Below are 18,859 nucleotides of genomic sequence, written 5' to 3' on the forward strand. Positions count from 1 at the left end.
AGAGACTTTTTTGTATTTAATTCCTTTGAATGGGACCTAATTGCAATTTTCTCTCTCTTTTTAATTTATCTCATTAGTACTCTTTCACATTTACTTATTTATATATAGAGGTATATTTGAAAAAAATATATTTGTTACATATTAATTGCTTTTAACTAATTTTAACTGTTTTTTTGAACTGTACAATTTAGTTAAAAGGATCTTATTAGGACGGAGGGAGTAAGAATATTTGACAATATTTATTATTAATGTATAAAAGTTGTCGAATAGGTAAATATGGTCACAGGCACGACATGGAAAAATTTGGATTCTAGTTACAGATCTATTCATGGAAATAAATATTAGTCAATCAAGCTATTGAACAAATCATTTTCTCCATTAGATGACAACTTCAACGATTGACAAGAGGACAATGGGACTCGTCATCTTTTGAGGCTTGACACTTGGAGAATGGAAAATCCGTTACTTAATTTGACTTACTTAATTGATCCAGTCAAATTGGTTATTTTCAAATTCGACAATAGAAATGGTCAATTTTTTTTTTTTTGAGAACAACAGAAATGGTCATTTTCGAAACCCTAAGAAATTATTTTAATGAGGCCTTCACTTCCCCCAGGCCCCCCCCAACATTCCCTTTCATGATTTTATTAATTAAAAGGAAGGCCACGTATTATTTTCTGTTATTTTTTTCTTAACAATTTAGACCGCCACGTCGTTCTTTTGATGCAGAATATGACATAATACTATTTAAATGTATGAAAAATGTTTCTTCAGGTTGTCTTAATTTACGGTAGTTGCTATCAATTTAGCAAACGATATAATCGTATTGTTAAAATACTCCCATGTCCCCAACGACACATGAACTGGTTTCAATTATTTCCTCTATTTTACATTTGCAAACAAAGACCCAAACTAAATAAATGATCTTCTAGAACTAATTATGATTTTTCTCTAACCAACATTAATTTGCAACAAAATTTTTGTTCAATAAAGTAAAAGAATTGCAACAATTTACTAGGCAGCTTTGTGAAAACATTCATGTATGTTAAACCCGAGTGAGACGATATTTTTTTAATATCTTTATATTGGAGGCAAGGGATATTGTCCAATATTAAATATAATGTGGTGAGTACCTCTTTAAATGAGGATTTAAATTTTAGTTCGCTGAATTCTAAGAGACAAGTTTTTCTGCTAGATTCAATTCCCATCGGTGCTGCTTTGTGGATCAAATTAAATAGAAGTATTTGAAAAATTTCCATGTTTTTTCCTGGCGGGTACTAATGGTGTTTCCAACCCACGACTAAAGACTATTCCTATATTGATATAATTATTATTACCCATTTCAATATTGGTAAATCTGACTGACCAGATTGGTATATATAGGGAAAACTTTAATGCAGAGTCAAATTTAATTTATATATTGGCATACACTTGTTGCAGCACTGTGCTGCTACGCTACTATATAACACACACACAACCTTTTTTTCCCCCCTAAATGGTCAAATCTCAAACCAAATAGTATGCAGCACGAGTTGCAGACTTAGAATACTCAACAATAATATACATATACATATATATATATATATATATATATTTATATATATGGAAAGAGGTGAGAAGAAACTACACCAGGCAAATCTCAGGCGATTACAATGGCTAGGGTTTGTTTAAGGCCAATTTTCTCTCTCTTCCTCCTCCTCCTCGTCCTAGTAACCCTAATACTCCTCCGGTCCTTATTATAAGACCCAATTTGACTTTTTCTTTGGTCCTAATTATAAGACCCAATCCATTTTCTCTCTTATATTTATATATTTTTTTCAAAGATAATCCTTCTAATAATGATAGTTTTAGCCAATATACTTAATTAGCAAGGATATTTTAGGAATGACAACACTTATTTATTATAAATAACCAACTTAACTTACTTCCTTAATCTTTCCAAATAAGTCAATTGGGTCTTATAATTAGGACCGGAGGAGTATCTCATCTTGGCACTAATGCTCAGCCAAACTTCCTAAAATCCTTCTGTGGAAACGACACAACTAATAGCAATAGTACCTACCAAACCAACCTCCAACCCCTCTTGTTAAACATCTCTTTCAACATGCAAATCGACTATGGCTTCTACAACTTCTCCTCCGGCGAGAACTCCGGCAAAGTCAACGTCATCGCACTATGCCGAGGAGACGTTTCAGCACAAGATTGCCGCAGCTGTATCTCAGATTCGAGGGTTGTTCTTCCTCAAGTTTGCCCTAACATGAAGGAGGCAATCGGCTGGCATGACTTCTGCTTCCTCCGATACTCCGACCGATCCATATTCGACGTCATGGAAACTTCGCCTTCTTTCTCTTTGTGGAGCACTCACGACGCGTTGCAGAAAGATCAGTTCAAGAACGTACTTGCGCAGTTGATGAGTTCTTTGAGAGTAACCGCAGCAACGGGAGACTCGATGAGGAAGTTCGCGGCGGCGAATGTGAGCGGTCCTAGCAATCAGACGATATTTGGGCTGGCACAGTGCACGCCGGACTTGTCCAACGACGATTGCAACCTTTGCTTGAATTGGGCGATCAATCAAATTCCTAAATGTTGTGATGGGCAGACAGGTGGCAGAGTGGCAACGCCCAGTTGCAATGTTAGATATGAGACTTACAAATTCTTTGGCGGCGGCACGTCGTCACCACTTTTGCCAGCCCCGCCATTGCCACTACCGCCTCATCCTCCCTTTGGTCAACCCGTGTCCAAGCAAGGTATCAAAATTCCAGAAAAAGTTCCTTTTTCTTTTGTTTTGAACTTAAAGGAACATCCACTAGCCGATCTATGCATAATATCATGAAAAACTAATACTCTTCCTGTGCTTAACATAAAGGGAAAATGGCAAATAAAGACCCTTGAATATATAAAATGGCAAAATGGGACCCTGAATTAACAAAATTGCTACCAAAGACCGGGTCCTAAATATGAATTATGAAATGTTGGGCAAAAGTCAAAAATGCCCATCTGCTTGTTTTCTTTTCCAATCTCTTTTCTTCTTCTTTTCCTCTCCCTCTCTTCGTCTATCTCTTTCCTACTCCCTTCTCCTTCTACCCTAACCCCATTTCCTCATCCCCACCCCCATATCTCCCGATTCTCTCTTCTCTCTTCTCTCTCTATCATCTTCTTTGTTCTTGTGTCCGTCTTCTTTATTTCTTCTCCCAAAGCAGGTACCAAGATGAAGGACTAAGATGAAGGGACTAAGATGAAGGATACCAAGACAAACAAGAATCAAGCTCAGCAAAACTTCTACTGGACATTGTCGAAGCCTAGCTCAGGTAAGGAATTGGGTTCCCTTTGGTCATTGAGTTCTGGGTTGAAATTGAAGATAGTTGCGGTGGCGACGGCGGGCACTGCTAGTAGGAAGGAATCGTTCTCATCTTCTGTATCGGATGCTCTCCATATATTGTAGCTTGAGATGAAAGTGTATCATCTTTTGATTCACTCTTTGTTGAATCCATACCCAAAGAGGGAGATTCGAATATTGTCTTCTTTGTTCTGTTCTTCCCCTTGATTCATTGATTGGTTTGTAAGTAGAGAACGAAGCTAAACACAGAGGGTTCCCCTTTAATGTTCTTTGATTTGTTCTTTGAGTTTATGTTCTCTTTATTCATAAATGAATGGCAATGTGTGAGTTCAATGATAAGCTTTATTTTGTTGGGAAGTTTTTGGAGTGTGGACAAACTGAACTTTTATATTCCTTCTATCTTTTGTTTTTAAAAAAATATATAAACAATTGAAGTCAAGGGCAATGCAAAAAGGGTAACGAAGTGGACTAGAAAGCATGAGCTGTGCATTTTCATCTTGTATGAAAACTTTATCGGAACTTATCATTGGTCTTACTTAACTAGTAATTGGTCTAACTGAACTTGTCATGAATCTTATATCAGAAGTGCCTGCTGTCAAAGAAATCTGCATATTCTTATTTCAACAGAGAAATTTAAAATCGTATGAAAACCTTATCAGAACTTGTCATTGGCTTTACTTAACTTGTCATTGGCCTAACTGAACTTGTCGTGAATCCTATATCAGAAGTGCTTGCTGTCAAAGAAATTTGCAAAGTCTCATTTCAACAGAAAAATTTAAAATTGTATGAAAATCTTATCGAAACTTGTCATTGGCTTTACTTAACTTGTTATTGGTCTGGCTGAACTTGTCATGAATCTTATATCAGAAGTGCTTGCTGTCAAAGAAAACTGCATATTCTTATTTCAGCAGAGAAATTTAAAATTGTATGAAAACCTTATCGGAACTTGTCATTGGCCTTACTTAACTTGTCATTTCGTAAATAAATGTGCAAATTCAGTTATTTTAATAGAGAATCTCAAATTTGTATGAGTAGTTTATCAGAAGTTATCATTTGCCCTAATGAAGTTATCATTTGACTAACTGAACTTGTCATTTCATAAAGAAATATGAAAATTCTGTCATTTTAACAATTTAAGCTCAAATTTGTATGAGTAGATTATCAAAAGTTGTCATTCGACTTACTAAAGTTGTCATTGGCCTTACTGAAGTTGTTATTCGTCCAATAATTGTGGAAATTGTCATTTTAACAGACAAACTTAAATTCCTATCAAATGCTTATCAAAACTTGTCGTTTACGTTACTAAACTTGTCATTCGCCTTAATAAACTTGTCATTGACCTGACAATTATGAAAATTGTCATTCAAAATATAAGTACTATTATAACATCAATCCAATCGTATCATAACCACTACATAATTTTAAATTATGTCAAGTAAGGTCAATGACAAGTTAAATGAGGTTTTCATACAATTTTAAATTTTTCTATTGAAAAAAAAATTTGTAGATTTCTTTGACAGCAAGCACTTCTGATATAGGATTCATGACAAATTTAGTTAGGCCAATAACAAGTTAAGTAAGGCCAATGACAAGTTCCAATAAGGTTTTTGTATAATTTTAAATTTCTCTGTTGAAAATGAGAATTTGCAGATTTATTTGACAGTAAGCACTTCTGATATAGGATTTATGACAAATTCAATTTGGCCAATGACAAGTTACGTAAAACCAATGACAAGTTCTGATAAGGTTTTCATACGATTTTAAATTTCTTTGTTGAAATGAGAATTTGCTGATTTCTTTGACAGCAAGTACTTCTGATATAGGATTCATGACAAGTTCAATTAGGCCAATGACACGTTAAGTAAAGCCAATGACAAGTTTTGATAAGGTTTTCATACGATTTTAAATTTCTTTGTTGAAATGAGAATTTGCTGATTTCTTTGACAGCAAGTACTTCTGATATAAGATTCATGACAAGTTCAGTTAGGCTAATGACACGTTAAGTAAAGCCAATGACAAGTTCCGATAAGGTTTTCATACAATTTTAAATTTCTCTGTGAAATAAGAATATGCAGTTTCTTTGACAGCAAGCACTTCTGATATAAGATTCATGACAAGTTCAGCCAGACCAATAACAAGTTAAGTAAAGCCAATGACAAGTTTCGATAAGATTTTCATACAATTTTAAATTTTTCTGTTGAAATGAGAATTTGCAAATTTCTTTGACAGCAAGCACTTCTGATATAGGATTCACGACAAGTTCAGTTAGGCCAATGACAAGTTAAGTAAAGCCAATGACAAGTTCTGATAAGGTTTTCATACGATTTTAAATTTCTCTGTTGAAATAAGAATATGCAGATTTCTTTGACAGCAGGCACTTCTGATATAAGATTCATGACAAGTTCAGTTAGACCAATTACTAGTTAAGTAAGACCAATGATAAGTTCCGATAAAGTTTTCATACAAGATGAAAAATGCACAGCTCATGCTTTCTAGTCCACTTCGTTACCCTTTTTGCATTGCCCTTGACTTCAATTGTTTATATATTTTTTTAAAAACAAAAGATAGAAGGAATATAAAAGTTCAGTTTGTCCACACTCCAAAAACTTCCCAACAAAATAAAGCTTATCATTGAACTCACACATTGCCATTCATTTATGAATAAAGAGAACATAAACTCAAAGAACAAATCAAAGAACATTAAAGGGGAACCCTCTGTGTTTAGCTTCGTTCTCTACTTACAAACCAATCAATGAATCAAGGGGAAGAACAGAACAAAGAAGACAATATTCGAATCTCCCTCTTTGGGTATGGATTCAACAAAGAGTGAATCAAAAGATGATACACTTTCATCTCAAGCTACAATATATGGAGAGCATCCGATACAGAAGATGAGAACGATTCCTTCCTACTAGCAGTGCCCGCCGTCGCCACCGCAACTATCTTCAATTTCAACCCAGAACTCAATGACCAAAGGGAACCCAATTCCTTACCTGAGCTAGGCTTCGACAATGTCCAGTAGAAGTTTTGCTGAGCTTGATTCTTGTTTGTCTTGGTATCCTTCATCTTAGTCCCTTCATCTTAGTCCTTCATCTTGGTACCTGCTTTGGGAGAAGAAATAAAGAAGACGGACACAAGAACAAAGAAGATGATAGAGAGAGAAGAGAGAAGAGAGAATCGGGAGATATGGGGGTGGGGATGAGGAAATGGGGTTAGGGTAGAAGGAGAAGGGAGTAGGAAAGAGATAGACGAAGAGAGGGAGAGGAAAAGAAGAAGAAAAGAGATTGGAAAAGAAAACAAGCAGATGGGCATTTTTGACTTTTGCCCAACATTTCATAATTCATATTTAGGACCCGGTCTTTGGTAGCAATTTTGTTAATTCAGGGTCCCATTTTGCCATTTTATATATTCAAGGGTCTTTATTTGCCATTTTCCCTAACATAAAACCTATTTAACTAATTTAATTACATTAAGAAAGTTAGGTAAGCTAGTTAATTATAAAAAATATGACATGTTTTTTCTAAAACACCATAATCATATTTCTTAATGTCCTTTCTTCCACTTCTATATGATTATGGTTAAGGAAAATCCATATAAATAATTTAAGAAAAATTGATAAATATGAGAAATAGGTCTTATATTTAGGATCAAAATTAACTCAATAATTATGTTTTATATTAAGAACTAGAAGAGTACAAATTTCTGTCTCTTACTTTGTATGGGTAATAGGCCTGAAAAAGTATCTACAAATAAAAAATTTAGATATTGGTACTCTGTCAAAATAAGGAACCATGATGTGTGTGTATATGTGTGTGTTTGAAATAGATTCCATTTTGAGTGAGTTGAAAAAGCACTGGGATTGAGATTATAAGATTGTCTCAAAATACTAGCTTCGTAATATTTATGTATTTGAGGGAAAACTATTTAAAAGGAAATAGAACAGATTTTTGTGAGATTTACATAAATATTGTTATTTATGATCTATTCTTGTAATATTCCTATCATATATATTTGTTTATCTTTAGGAATATAAAAGATCAACGTTAATTAATATCTTTTGGAAAAGGAAACACACACATATATTGCTCATCTGATGTAGTCAAATGATATTTATCGTATCAGTACTACAGTGTAAGGTTTAATTAAAGACTATCTGGTAAATTAAAATTCTCAATTATCAGACTAACCCGTTTTCAACCGGAATCAGACCGTACTCTTGAGCAAAGTTTGCTCTGGTTTTCGATATGCCCTCATATGGGTTTCCCCAAGTTTTTTATTTCTATTTTTAAAAATTTCATGAATTAAAGCTAGTATTTGTACATACATGATCGATCAATTATGTGATCATACATATATAATAATTACTGCAATAATACTTTTTTTTTTGGGTCTTGTGCAGGAAAGAGCAATAATACATCACGAATTGTTATTGCCATAGTTGTGCCATTTGTCTCAATCGCAGTGCTCATCTCTATTGTCGTAATTTACTTAAAATTCAAAGTCAGGAGGCCTCAGAATATTGACAGTAAGTCAACATATTACGTTGCGTGCTGATTTTTTTGGTCAGGCCGGCATGTCGTTTTAATTTCTATTTTTTTATGGGTGACGTGTCGTTTTAATTTTGTTGATACAGAATATAACACATAATAATAATCAATTTATATATACTCCTCCGCTCCTTAATATAAGACCTATTTAACTAATTTGATTAGATTAAAGAAGTTAGGTAAGTTAGTTAATTATAAAAAGTATAACATGTTTTTTCTAAAACACTATAATTCTCGAATTCGAATTATTCATCGTGACCTCAAAACAAGTAATATACTTTTGGATGAAGAGATGAATGCTAAGATATCGGATTTTGGAATGGCAAGACTACTTGTAATGGATCAAACTCAAGCCAAAACAAATAATATTGTTGGCACCTAGTAAGTCAGTTTATATCATTAGCTAACTATGCAGTAGATATATATATATATATATATATGTTATTGTTTAACTATTATGAAAAGTTTAATTACATGACAATGCAGTGGATATATAGCACCAGAATATGCAAAGCATGGAAGATTTTCAATGAAGTCGGATATCTTTAGTCTCGGAGTACTGATTTTAGAAATCATAAGCGGCAAGAGAAATAGTGAATATGAAGATTGGGAAGATCTAGAGCATATAGGAAGCGCAGTAAGTTGCCCCCTCTATTGTGACTTTACACTATAAATGAAATTGCAATCCCATAACACATGATCCCATGGCATGTGTAATATTAAAAATTTACTACGTCGAAATAAGATTTAGTTTGTATGAAAAATTACACTATAAATTAGATGTTATATTTAAGACTAAGGTAGTACAAATTCTTATTAATATAATCTGTGGCTCATTTGTGAAATATTGTTACAGGCTTGGAAAAGCTGGAGAAAGGGACATTGTCAAGTATTATAGACCCCAGGCTGATTGAAGAAGGTGGTTCTTCAAGAAATGAGATAATGAGATGCATCCAAATAGGGTTATTGTGTGTTCAAGAGAAGGCAAGTGATAGGCCAACAATGGACACTATTGTGGCAATGTTGAGTGCTTATTCATTCTCTCTACCCATTCCTCTGCAGCCTTCCTTTTATATACAAGGAGGCTTACCAGATGATGTTTTTATTACATCTTCATCATCGTCTCAAGAAGATCAGTCCGCAGTTGAAGCTTCAAGAAATGAACTCTCAATTTCAGAACAGTATCCACGTTAGATCATATTATATAGATGACTAGTTGATGGTTTTGCAGCTTAATTAGTGGTATGGAAGCTTCTTGTGTGTGAAAAATTACGGATTCCATCCTATTAATAACATCAGACCGTCATTTCCAACGTCCCTTTAATTTAATGTGTGTACGCGTGTGACTAGCGCCTAGCGCAGTTTTCTGTCTCCCCGAACACCGTTTTATAAGATCTACGAGAATCTGTACTATGCATAGGTTATGAATAATTAATGTGCCTTATTTCGGATGATATATATGTAGCTAAATTGTAGTTTTTTGAATGATCTCGGGCACCAACAAAATGTTGCTTCGTACAATCATTTTCGAATCTAATAACGAAGGTGAACTTGTGTTTTCATGAATGGTTTTGTCACCCCTGAATGGTAGTTAGGAAGTTAGTTTTGATCCTCTCTCTCTCTCTCTCTCTCTATATATATATATATAGGATCTTAATTCATTTTATCTCTTATATTTATCATATTTATTCAAACTAATTTATCTAACTTATAATTTGACATAATATAAACTAATGTCATATACAGGTATTTTAAAGAGATCATGTCAATTTTGTTAGAATTAAGTAATTTATTTAAATTTTTTAATATATTCTAATTAATTAAATATACAGCTCTTACATTAAGAATTGAAGGAACGTATATATGCTAAATAGAGTAAGACATAAGGGGATCAGTGTAACATCCCGAATTTTCTAACTCAGGACGAGCAGAAAAGAGAAAATTTATTAAAATTATTTAATAGCTCAATAACAATTGGGAAAAATTATGGAATATTGATTTTCAAGGTTTAGAAATATTTTGGAAAAGTTCATTCTCCAAAAAGTGGCTTAAATGATTTTAAAGCTATTTTCATAGCAAAATGGGTTATCTTCTTAGAAAATACTTAGAGGTTTCTAATTAACTAGAAAATTTTAGGGAAATTATCTTATGAGGTAAAGAAGTTATTTGAGGTATAAAATCCTTAAATGGGTTAAGGATTAATTTCTGAATTAAGAGTTATTTTCTTGAAAAATTCAAGAAAAATAGTTATGAGTTAATTTTTGACCCAAAATTTTTAGAGAAATTATTTTATGGGTCAAAGAAGCTAATGGAAAAGAAAGATCCATATAAAACATGGTGGAATAATTTTTGGGTTTATCTATTTATCTCAGAATTATAGAGGAAGGATGAAAATGAAAGAAAGCATTAAGTGTAAGGGCAAAATGGACATTTCGTTTTTTACTTCCTCATCACACGCGTACTGCCTCACCGTTTAACATAAGATAACACCCTTCCTCCTCATTTTTTTCATTCCGCCACTCGAAAGAAAAGAGAGAGAGTCGGAGAGCGAGAGAGGGAGAGCACGGGAGAAGCAGTACCGGAGTTGGTGATCGGAGGTAGTGATCGGTGGCCAGATTCCTGCATGCAAACGGAGTTTCAGAATCAGGTGAGCCCTCTGATCATCATCCTACTCTTCTTTCTTTGGTTTGCTGTGTGTTTGAAATGATGAAAGAAGTTTGGGTTCTAGTGAGAGAAACTCTTGGTTAAGTCTGAAGCTCAATGATGATGAAAGAGTAGTGTTTATTGCTGATAATGGAGTGTGATTTTTAGCTTGCATGTGGATTTCTTGCTCTGTTTTGTTGCTGGCCGAACAGGGGTTGAGTGGCTAGTTTAGGATGATAATGAGTTAAGTTCATGGAGTGAGCATATTGTATTGCATGTTGCTTATCTCCTCTGCAAGTTAAATTTGAATAGTTGTTGTTGTTGTTTTTCTGATGTGGGTGGCTTCAGGTTCTGGTGGAATTAAAGGGGGAAAATTACACTATTCACACGGATGTATATATGAGGCCGTATGTGATGTTGGTTTGTGAAGTGATGGTTTTCGAACCCCAAGCTCTGTTTTAATTAAGTGACATGGAGTTCCCTGTTTTGGTTGTATAGTGTCGGGTTCATAGTAAGGGAAGTTCAGATATTATGCATAAGAGCTTTAGATGGTGCTGTGTGATAGTTTGGTGAATGTCTTCAAATCAGTAAAAAGAACAAAATCCAGATATGGGTGCTGATGTACGAAACATTTATGGAGGCTAGAAAGTGTCTAAGTTATATATATAGAGAACGAAGCTATTTGGATATATATTAGTGAATGTGTGTGTGTGTATACGGGGGAAAGCCGTGGGAAGTATGAGTGGAAAACATTGAAATTGAAATGGTTAATTGGGAGGAAGTATAGGCATGATTTTATATATATATATATATATATATATATATGAGTCTATGTGTATAAGTGTCCGCTTGGTTCAGTGATTTAAGAAGAAAAAGTTGCTGCAGTAAATATTAATTAATATGGGAGGAAGATGAAGACATACACAGATATAGATAAGGTTACACTTGGAGATTGGAGTTCGAATGTTCTCTGGTATTGTTGTTCTGTGTTTGGCCGAAAGGGAGTTTATATTTGCGTGTTATGGGGGCTGAGAAATCCAGATTTTAAACATAAAGGGTGTTCGTTGTTTGATGCTCCTAGAATTCGAATAATATTGCTGTTATTATATAATGATTTCAGCTAGTCATATCATAAGTAAGAAACTTCAACGTGATGGTTTTAGTGTGGAATTAAAGCTGGAAAATTTGAATACAGTTGCTTATTGTTGCTTCCAAGGTCAAGCAGCTACATTAGATTCTTAAGTCATAATTAAGGACTATGAAATGATGATTAAAAGATTGGTTTTAAATCTGGAAAATTCCAGAATAAGGCACAAAATTGTCCTAAACTAAGGTGGAGTTTGCCGAATTGGAGGAGGTACATTGAAGTCCAAATAGATTATATAGGGAGTCTTGCTTATCAATGATTTAAATATGATTTCAGTTTTGGGTTAGGCAATGATATTTGCAAATGATAAATGTAGAAGTGGTTTAGAGAGTATAAGAGTGTGTGTGTGTGGGTGTAAGGCCATGAGGTTCATATTGAGGAAGCTGGAAATGATTTGAAAATGAGTATTCCATGTTTTCAAGAGCTGTACACTAATTTCAGATGGTTAAATAATAAGTAGGAATTATTCTTGAACTTGGAAGTTTGAGGGATACAAGTATATGCAGGGCAATGTGTTATGAAGAGAACATTCTTTAATATTCTAGATGTTGAGCAATGATTTTGGATCATTGAATTAAATTTGAATGCCTTAAGTCAATGATGGAGTTAGATTGCCCGGAGTTAATAAGGAATTACAAGGTCTAAATTAAGTTTGTTAAATGTGAGAATTATAAAGGTAGCTAAGAACATGGGGAATTGGACTTGAATTAGAACATGTAGTTATAGTAAATCTGGAAATTTTCCAGACGTGAAATAAAGGGGTACAAAGGTTTGAAGCAATAGGATAATGATTTAAAGAATGTTTAAATGTGGTCTTAATAGATGAATGGCCATTGGGTTATATAATTATAATTTGGAAATTTTAATAGTTTATTTGTGGCCGTTTGAAGTGAGAATTTTGGGTGTTATATAAGTGAATATATATAAACTTGATTGTTGTGTGTGCTGACCGTGGAAGTTGGGGATGGAAAATATTGAATATGGAATTGTTTTCCAGGAGGAGGTTAGGCCGCGAGTTTTAATGGAAGGGGTGATTAAACATAATTAATACTACCTCCGTTCTTAATATAAGACCCTGTTTGACTTTTTGTTTGGTCCTATTATAAGACCCTAATCCATTTTGTCTCTCATATTTATGTATTTTTTTCCAAAATAGTCCTTCTAATAATAATAGTTTTAGCCAATATACTTAGTAGCAAGATATTTTAGGAATGACAATACTTATTTATTACAAATAACTAACTTAACTTACTTCCTAATCTCCTCAAATTAGTCAACTGGGTCTTATAATTAGGACCGGAGGTAGTATATTTATATGTTTGTTACATGTGTGTATTGATTGGAGATATATAGAAATCTAGAAGTTCTAGATTGGGAAGTATTGAGCATTAGAGAGCTAATGATAGCTAGGAATTGAGGTGTTAATAAGTCATTGAGAATGTTGCTAAGGCTATGGGACGCTTAGAGATTAAATGATTGAATTTAGGATTTATTTCAATAGCTAGTTACTAAGTAAAGTAATACTATGAGTTGAGATAAGGAAGGAAGCGTTCCAAAGATAATAGTTCAAATAAGAAAAATTGTCCAGGATGACCAACTACTAAGTGAGGGTAGAGATTGAAGAAGATTTGGGATTTCAAGAGTTATTTAATTATGAATTATAGTTGGATCAAGTATTGATCTATCCTTACAAATATGATAGGTTTTAATATCTGCTCAAGCCCACCAAGAAGCAGAAAGAAAGGAGAATGGTAAGGTTTGGTTTGGAGGGAAGCAGACCAGGTAGTAGTTCTTTCCTACCTTACATTTATGTATGATTTTGCATGTCTGTTTGTGCCATATTGCTATTCAAAAAGCATGAGAACATGTAATCCTTAATTCCTTGCATGAGTTAATAGCCGTGATCACGTGCAGCTGAAAGATATGGGGCCTTATGAGCCATTATTGCGCGGCCTTATGTGCCATTACAAGCGCGGCCTTATGAGCCATTATTTATGTTGTCTTACGAGCCATTGTATGTCTGGCCTTATGTGTCGTTGATTGCGCATTCAGCTAATCAATCTAACTATGTGTCATTGCACTTAAATGCTTTTTATGCATAGCTTGCAAGGTTATATTCCATATGGCTTGTTTTGCATGCTTATGTAACCTGCATATGTGTTTGATGGAAACTACTACTACGGGGATTCTTTAGAATCTCACCCTCCCATTCATGATGAACAGTGAAGGCTAGTAGCTCGATGGACAAGGAGGTTGTTTAAAAAGAAGGTGAGCTAGTTGAAGAACGGAGATGCCTGCTATGTTATGTACTTCTGAAGTAGAATATTTTGATAAGTTAATATTTGTACTATTGTATATGTCACATGGGCAAGTAACTTTACTTGCTTTATGTAAATATTATTTTGTATCCTCCATAATGAGGAGAGCACTGCCAGGTGCAAGTATGTACTGTTAACCAAGATGGTTACTATATTTTCAACATAATAGTATGAGATTGCACAGTATGAAATCATTCTAGGTGATAATAGATTAAGTTGAATGTAGGGTTGAGTGTGAATCACTCTTCAATTATTCTAAAGGTTTGAAATGTTGATTGACGGATTCCAATGTTAAGGGAAAAAAATTTCCCTGTCTTTTCCCAGGTCAGAAACCTGGTGTTAGTGATTCACAGACATTAAAATGATCCTATTAGTATTGAGTAAGTTAGGTGTTGCAATCAGGATTGTTATGGTCATATACTTTGGGTCAAATGTTGGATTAAGCTTTAATTAATTTCTTAAATACTGATATTTAATATAAGAGCTAGTTTGCTATTAAATTTGATTCTAAATATAAGATCCTAATCTATTTTTTCTCTTATAGTTATTCATTTTTTTCTATGATAGTCCTTGTAATGGTTGTACATGTTAAAAGTTTTATCACATGATTACCAAGGATATTTTAGGAAAGATAATACCTATTCATTAGAAATAACTAACTTAACTAATTTTTTTAATTTATTCAAATTAGTCAACTAATTTTATAGTAGTACTCCTCTGTCCTAAATATAAGTCCCATTTTGTAGTTTAAATTGCACTACAAAATGGATTTTATATTTAGGATCAGAGAGAGTTTTAAATACAGGATGGGGTATAACATTTTTACGAATGTATAGAATTTGACAATATAATGAAACCTCCTCATGATGACATTGTCCTCCCCGTCTTATATTTAGGATTGGGCGATCAATCAAATTCCTAAATGTTGTGATGGACAGACAGGTGGTAGAGTGGCAACGCCCAGTTACAATGTTAGGTATGAGAGTTACAAATTCTTTGGCGGCGGTGCGTCACCACCATTTTGGCCGGCGCTGCCATTTCCACCACCACCTTCCTCCCTTTGATCAATCCGTGTCCAAGCAAGGTATCAAATTCCAGAAAAAGTTCCTTTTTCTTTTGTTTTGAACTTAAAAGAACATGCACTATCTAATAGTGCATATAGTATCATGATAGATGAGTAGAAATTTTGGCTGCTATTTTATATCGGGTAATAAGTCTGAAAAAGTATCTAAAATAAAAAATTTAGATATTAGTACTCTATCGAAATAAGAAACCATGGCGTGTGTGTGTGTGTGGAATAGATTCCATTTGAGAGGGTAAAAGGCAGTGTGAGATTACAGACGAAATTAAACCCACGGCCCTCATTTAGGTGAGAATTTTCATATCATCGGACTAAAACCTATTGGCTCAAAATTAGAAATTCTAGCTTGTGATATTTATGTATTTGAGGGAAAACTATTATTAAAAAGAAAAGGAACAGATTTTGTGAGATTTACATATATTACCTCCCGCTTTGGTTGACTAATTTGAATAGATCAATAAATTTGTTAAGTTAGTTATTGATAATAAATAGGTATTGTCTAAGTTAGTTATGTGTAATACTACCCCCAGTCCTAATTATAAGACCTTGTTTATAGTCTATTAGTTATTTGTAATACTACCCCCTGATCCTTAATTATAAGACCTCGTTTGTAATCTACAAATACGGTCTTATAATTAGGACCGGAGGTACAAACGAGATCTTATAATTAGGATGAAACTAGTAAATATGTGTTTTTTTTCTAGAATATCCTTATTGATTATGTGTATCTAGAACTATCATTTGATGAAATCCTTTAACATGTGCAATTAATACAAGAATTACTTTAAAAAATAGATAAATATGAAAAATAAAGTAGATTATGGTCTTATATTTAGAATCAAATTGAATGTCAAACTAGCTCTTATATGTGTTAAAAACCAGAAATAGTTTTTTTATATTTATTATCTATTTTTTTAATATTTCTATCATAGATATTTGTTTATTTTTATGAATACAAAAAGATCAACATTAATTAATCTCATTTGGAAAAGTAAATTGACATATATATATTTCCTCATCTGATGTCGTAGTCAAATGATATTTGTCGTGTCATTGCTATAATGTAAGGTTTAATTAAAGACATTTGGTAAATGAAGATTCTCAATTATCAGATTAAACCGTTTTTAACCAGAATCAGACCGTACTCTTGAGCAAAGTTTACTCTGGTTTTCGATATGCCTTCATATGGGTTTCCCCAAGTTTTTATTTTTATTTTTTAAAATTTCATGAATTAAACCTATTATTTCTGCATACATGGTCGATCAATTATGTGATCATGCATACATAATAATTAATGCAATAATATTTTTTTGGGTCTTGTGCAGGAAAGAGCAATAATACATCACGAATCGTTATTGCCATAGTTGTGCCATTTGTCTCAATCGCAGTGCTCATCTCTATTGTCGTAATTTACTTAAAATTAAAGGTCAGGAGGCCTCAGAATATTGAAAGCAAGTCAACTTGTTACGTTGTGTGCTGATTTTTGGGGTGTCGTTTTAATTTTCTTGATACAGAATATAACATATAATAATAATCAAAACATATATCAGCTTTATAGCAGCTAGGTCTTAACTGAGTCCAGATGAGTTTGATATAATAGACTAAATAAGTTGGGTCTAAACCAGCAAGATAGAAGGAAGTCGAAACAGATTTTAAAAAAAAAAATTTAACAGCAGTTTTTATCTACAGTTTCAAGATGGAAAAGTCATTAATTAAATTAAAACCATTTCAATACGTCTTTATGGCTCCATTATTAATTTGTATTCCAATCAATGTGTACGTAGCCGAAGCTAAGGATGCTGCTGACTCATTGCAAATGGATTTTGAAACAATCAGAGGGTCAACAAATGATTTTTCTGACACAAATAAGCTTGGACAAGGTGGATTTGGACCTGTTCACTTGGTAAGATTTATTGTATAAAAACGATTTTTTTTTTAAGGTTCTAGCTTAGAATGATGTATTCAAATTTTTTATATAATTTCAGGGTAGGTTGTATAATGGGCAAGAGATAGCAGTAAAAGGTTGAGTAGGGAATTTGGTCAAGGTGGTATGGAGTTCAAGAATGGAGTGTTATTAATGGCCAAGCTTCAACCTCGCAATTTAGTCAAGCTACTTGGTTTCTCTAAGAAAGGCTACTTGTTTATGAGTTTGTTCCAAACAAAAGCCTTGATTACTTCGTCTTCGTATCTATTATTTATGTTTTCCTATTACTTCAATGATTGAGTAGAAGCATAGTTCTTAAAAAAATATAATTGATATATCATAGCACATTTGTGTTTATGCAGATCCAATGAAGGCCACAGAATTGAATTGGGAGAAGCGTTACAAAATCATCGAACGCATTGCTCGGGGTCTTCTTTATCTTCATCAAGATTCTGAATTCAAATTATTCATCGTGACCTCAAAACAAGTAATATATTATTGGATGAAGAGATGAATGCCAAGATATCAGACTTTGGAATGGCAAGATTATTTGTAATGGATCAAACTCAAGCCAAAACAGATAATATTGTTGGCACCTAGTAAGTCAGTACATATGATTAATTAACTATAGTAGATATGTCATTATTTAGAGTCATCATTAATTATTAGATGTTTAACTATATGACAATGCAGTGGATATATAGCATCAGGATATGCAAAGCATGGAAGATTTTCGATGAAGTCGGATATCTTTAGTTTTGGAGTACTGATTTTAGAAATTATAAGCGGCAAGAGAAACAGTGAATATGAAGACTGGGAAGATCTAGAGCATACAGGAAGCGCAGTAAGTTGCCCCTCTATTATGAGTTTAAACTAAATTAAATTGCAATCCTATAACACATGTAATATTAAAAATTTACTACTTTCAATCCTAAATATAAGATCTACTTTGTATTTTAAATTAATAATATAGTGTGGTTCATTTATGAAATATGTGTTGCAGGCTTGGAAAAGGTGGAGAAAAGGGACATTGTCAAGTATTATAGACCCCAGGCTGATTGAAGAAGGTGGTTCTTCAAGAAATGAGATACTTAGAGGCATCCAAATAGGGTTATTGTGTGTTCAAGAGAAGGCAAGTGATAGGCCAACAATGGACACTATTGTAGCAATGTTGAGTGCTTATTCATTCTCTCTACCCATTCCTCTGCAACCCTCCTTTTATATCCAGGGAGGCTTACCAGATGATGTTGTTATTAGATCTTCATCATCGTCTCAAGAAGATCAGTCAGCAGTTGAAGCTTCAAGAAATGAACTCTCAATTTCAGAACAATAACCACGTTAGATCATATTATATAGATGACTAGTTAATGGTTTTGTTGCTTAGTGGCATGGAAATTTCTTTGTAAGTGAAAACTACGGCTTCCATCCCACTAATCAGATCAGACCGTCAATTCCAACGTCCCTTTAATTTAATGTGTGTGTGTGTGTGTGAGATTAGTGCCCAGCGCCGTTTTCTGTTTCCCCAAACAATGTTTTATAAGATCTACAAGAATCTGTACTATTAATAGGTTATGAATAATTAATGTGCCTTATTTCAGATGATACATATGTACCTAAATTGTAGTTTTTTTGAATGACCTCAAGCACCAACAAAACGTTGCTACATAGAATCATTTTCAAATCTAATAATGAAGATGAACTTGTGTTTTCATAAATGGTTTTTGTCAACCCTGAATGGTATATTAACATCTTAACTCATTTTATCTCTCATATTTGTCACTTTTATTTAAATAAATTTCTCTAGCTTATAAATTGATATAGTATAAACTAATATTATATATAGGTATTTTAACGAGATCATG

General features: G+C 33.4%; 1 pseudogene; it reads left to right on the forward strand.

Annotated features, from left to right (window-relative positions):
• The first annotated feature begins 1,120 nt into the window (after positions 1-1,120).
• LOC114734440 (cysteine-rich receptor-like protein kinase 29) lies at positions 1,121-18,330 on the forward strand (annotated as a pseudogene).
• The last annotated feature ends 529 nt before the right edge of the window (positions 18,331-18,859 follow it).

The sequence above is a fragment of the Neltuma alba genome, unplaced genomic scaffold, assembly GCF_004799145.2.
Source record: "Neltuma alba isolate B1F8T4 unplaced genomic scaffold, ASM479914v2 tig00013101_pilon, whole genome shotgun sequence".
Lineage (NCBI taxonomy): Eukaryota > Viridiplantae > Streptophyta > Magnoliopsida > Fabales > Fabaceae > Neltuma > Neltuma alba.